Below are 4,796 nucleotides of genomic sequence, written 5' to 3'. Positions count from 1 at the left end.
ATACATTTTAACTTCAGAGTTCTCACTGAGCCAGTCTTTAGCAAAATTGTGAAGCAGGTGAAGTTTGTCTTTAGCATGATTTATTATTTTTCCATTTTTTGTTCTCTTTTTCTTCCTACTTCCTCCCTGCCCAGACCTACATGTCCAATATGATTATATTACTTCTGATTGCCCTGGGGTCCAAATGTGACACTTTCCAGGTGATTATTAATTTAGGGTCTTATTAATCAAAAAAATCACATCACTCAAATTATCCATTTGATTATTTATCTTTTTGTTAATTTACTTGTTAATTATATACACACTTCTTAAAATATTTTTTTTTCATTTTTGAAAGTCTCCTCATCTCATTCAAATGGAAGTGCAGGAGCCCTTCATAGGCCCAATTCCATTGTGGATCAACATGGAATCTTTGACCTGTTTTGTTTCTGTTTCTTTGATCTGTTCTATTTTACTCTTCCTTAAACAGCATGGTGGGCCCCTGTTCTTGGGGCTGTCTATTATGGTGCGTCAGTTAGAGGACAAACAAAAATACTAAAGAAATTAATAGCTTAAAAAACAAGAATATAACAATTAGAAAAGAGGTACAAAAATCTAAGGCAGACAACTCTGTAAAAAGCAGAATTATTCAAATGTAAAAAGATATTCAAAAATGCACTGAAGAGAAAAAAAAAAACTTTTTGAAAGACATAATTGACCCTTTGGAAAATGTGGTACAAAAATTTCCTGAGAGAAAAAAAAAAAGCTCTTTACAAAGTAGAATTGGACAAATGAATGGAAAAGGAGGTACAAAAGCTCAATCAAGAAAATAATGTGATAAAAATTAGAATTGGGCAAGTGGAAGCTAATGACTTCATGAGACATCAAGAAACAAATAGGACCTGGGGTTCCAGAGGGCTGGGATGTGAGAACATGCCAGTGGCGGGTGTGATGAGTGGTAGAAGTGGCCAGGGAGAATACATTGTAGTGGCTCCCCGAGCCAGGGAGCAAGGGGGTGGCCGAGGGGCTGGGGGGGGGAGGAGCGAGGAAGGGAGACAAAGAAAGGGATGAGGGGCCCACGTGTGAGCCATGGAGAACCAGCAGCCTGTGTGGCCACTCAGAGAAGATGCCTCACCACTCGACCCTGCTGCTTTTGCCCACGCTTCCCACAGGCCAAAGGAGCCAAGCTGGTGCACAGACCTAGTGGGCAGGTGAGTTGGGGGGACCCTGATACCATTGCTGTCTCTGCTACTGTTTCATGCCCCAGACCCTCATGACCATGGCTCATAGCTTCCCACCTGCAGATGCGATTTCTTACCAAGAAGTGTCTCCAGGTCTTCAGGATCTGCTGCCACTGTTGACTCAGTGGGAGTATGAATCAGTAGCAGAGAATGACTGCATTCAGGACAAAGAACTCAGTGACTTGCTAGACTTCAGCATGATGTTCCCACTGCCTGTGTCAAATGGAAAATCAAGGTCTATCACAATGACCAGCACTCAGTTTGGAGGTTCAGGTTTGGAGGAGAGAACATGCTCTGGGTCATGGAGGACAGCAGGAGATCAAATCAATTCCCCATTCAACCAAGGAAGGGCTTACAGTGAAAGTTCTCACTACACAGAGCCTCTAGACTTGGCCTCTCACAATAGCATATCTTCAACCTCATTCCTGGGATCTGGTCTTGTAGGGAAGAACAACGAGAGAGCCTCTTATTCAACCTTTGGGAGAGACCCTGGAATGTCTGGATTCAGTCTAACTTCCTGCCTGAAGAGCTGGGAATCAACAGCCTGAGCACTCTGTCCCCCATGGGGGTCAAGGGAAGCTCGCAGTATCTCTCATATTCCAACAACTCGTGATGGAGGGTGACTGACAGCAACCTTGATGGGCAGACTAAGAAGGTCCAAAAGGTGCCTCCAGAACTCCCCTCCTCAGTGTACCCCTCAAACTCAGGTGATGACTATGGCTGGGTCTTCCTCTAAATCTGCCAGTACTGTGTACCCTGCAGCCCACTACATGCCAGATGGACTACACAACCCAGTGGACTTATGAAACCCATCATGCACCATGAACCAATTTAACTGAGGCTCCTCCGTGCTGGACAGCTCCTCTTCCCTTCTCCCTCAGAGTGGTAGCTTCAATAATTTACACCAGCATGAAAGAATGAACTGCCAGATGTGTTCAGGGGAAGTCAGTGGTGGGATCCCACTTGTGTCTGGATTCTCCTCTGCCACTACCCCTTAAGGCCTCTCTAGCCATACACCACCAATCAGCAGGACAGAGAGCAACATGGGTTAACAGAGGGACTACAGTTGTTAGCTCAGGAGATGCTCCTGGGAAGGTATTAGCTTAGATCTATTCCCTAAACCACTGAAACAGTAACTTTCCTTTTAATCCCTCAACCCTGGTGGGTTCCCTTCAGAGACTTGCAGGCATATCCCATTGACTTGGAAGAGGAGCACCCAGTACCTTATCTCCCAGCTACAAGGACCTCTTCACAATTTACAAAAGAAGATGGAAGATCACTTAGATGAAGTCATCCATGTGATGAGGAGTAATGCCGTGGGGCAAATGGGATACATGCATGGAATCCTTGAGGTTAAGCTGGGGCACAGTGGATCAGTGAGTGCCCTTAGCCAAGCCTTCTCCACTTCCATCATGCCCCTGGTGGGGCAACACCAGAGCTTGGTAGGGGGCAGCCACACTGAGGATGGCCTCCCCACCAACTCCAACCTCCTTCACAACTATATATCAATGTCTTCCCAGCCTGGCTTGCAAGCTCCCCAACCTTGCTTGGCACAGGAGGATGAGTACAGTGGCTTGAGGTCAGGGCTGGGGAAAGCCAGTGCTTCTTTTGGAACCAGTGAGATCAAGAGAGAAGAGAAGAAAAATGTGGAAAACTCATTGGTGGGGGACAACTTAGAGGAGAAGGAGGAAATGAAGCCCTCTCAGATAGAAGTAGTCAAGATGAGGATGAGGAGGATGAACTCCCCTGAGAGAGGAAAATGGAGAAAGAGAAGGAGACACAGGTGGCCAGTAATGTTGAGCACTTCCATGTCTGTGACATCAACAAGGTCTTTAAAGAGCTTGGTCACCTGCATCAATTCCATCTTAACAGTAAAAAACGGCAGACCAAACTTCTAATTCCCCACCAGGTCATGTTGGTTATTTTGAACCTGGAACAGCAAGTGTGGGAGCACAATCTGAACCCCAAAGTCATGAAGCGTGGGGAAGAAGAGAAAGTGTTGGGAGTGGTCTATGATCCTCTGATGACACTTTCAGCTGTTCATCAGGGCCAAGGCAATATCATAACCCCTTGGAAGTATGTAAAGGTCCACCAACCCAGAAAGCTTTGTGACTCAACCATCTTCCTAAAATGGAAAATCCTGGCCCTTCTCCCAGACTGACTCTGGCATAAGCCTTAAGGAGCAATGTTTTGTTTTTTGTTTTGTTTTGTTTGTTCGTTTAAAGAAAGGGGGGGGAAGGAAAGAAAATAAGCACTTCATCAAAAAAATTGCCTGAAGTATAAAGAATGAAACATCCAATACATATCACTCAGTGAAGAAGGAAAAGATTATGTGTTAAACTTGGCTTATTCACAAATAGCCAAAAGTAAATATTGCTTTAGCCTAATATTTGTTTGATTTTTTAATGGACAATAAAAGAACATTGGTTATGAGGTTTTTTTATGTAGAAGAAAATAGTGATTGATACCTTTGGAATTTTTTAAACTTCTTTTGTGTGTGTTTTGTAAGGGACAAATTATTTTTGTTTAAAAAAAGTCTTGTGTCCCATGCTTTTCTGCTGCTGTTTCTCTGGTTAAATTCTGCCTCTCTACTATCAACCAGATTGTTAAAAGTTGCATAAAAAGAGTCTTGGTTAAAAAGAAAAAAAATTTAATGAAAAAAAATAGAAGAAAATATGAAAACTCTCTGGAAAAATAACCAGCCTGAAAATATATCCAGAATAGATAACTTAAGAATTATTAAACTATTTGAAAGCCATGATCACAAAAGAATTTAGATAGCATCTTGCAAGACATCATCAAGATAAACTACCCTGATATTCTAAAACCAGATGACAAAACAGAAATCGAAGAATCTACCAGTCACCTTCTGGAAGAGATCCCAAAAGGATAACTACAAGGAATATTATAGTCAAATTTTAAAACTCCCAGGTCAAGGAGAAAATTTTGCAAGCAACGAAAAAGAAACAATTCAAAAACGTGGCTCTCACAAGTTCTACATTAAAGGATCAAAAGTATGTGGAATGAGGGGGCAGCTGGGTAGCTCAGTGGAGTGAGAGTCAGGCCTAGAGACAGGAGGTCCTAGGTTCAAACCCGGCCTCAGCCACTTCCCAGCTCTGTGACCCTGGGGAAATCACTTGACCCCCATTGCCCACCCTTACCACTCTTCCACCTATGAGACAATACACCGAAATTAAGGGTTTATAAAAAAAAAAGTATGTGGAATGTAGTATTACAGAGTCTAAAAGAACTAGGACTTCAACCAAATATCACTTAAAGATGAAAACTGAGCATCCTTCAGTGAAAAAAATGGATGTTCAAAGAAATTGAGGACTTTTAAACATTCTTGATGAAAAGACCAGAGCTGAATGGAAAAATTTACTCTCAAATAAAAGACACAAGAGAATCATAAAAAGACAAACCTGAGATAAATCAACGACTGGGGCTTGAGTGGAGCATCTGGGATTACATCAGTCCCTGGACTATAAAAATTGAAATAACTAAATATGGCCAAGAAAAAAAACAAAACAAAAAAATCTGCTACCTGAGGTAATATACCCCTATATGGCAGGAATC

The 4,796-nt window shown here is 42.4% G+C and overlaps 1 pseudogene; it reads left to right on the top strand.

The window, feature by feature from the left end:
* The first annotated feature begins 1,046 nt into the window (after window positions 1-1,046).
* Window positions 1,047-3,381, top strand: LOC123241503 (annotated as a pseudogene).
* Window positions 3,382-4,796: the final 1,415 nt, after the last annotated feature.

Source organism: Gracilinanus agilis, chromosome 3, assembly GCF_016433145.1.
Source record: "Gracilinanus agilis isolate LMUSP501 chromosome 3, AgileGrace, whole genome shotgun sequence".
NCBI classification, from domain to species: domain Eukaryota; kingdom Metazoa; phylum Chordata; class Mammalia; order Didelphimorphia; family Didelphidae; genus Gracilinanus; species Gracilinanus agilis.
This window is presented reverse-complemented; position numbering and strand designations above follow the sequence as displayed.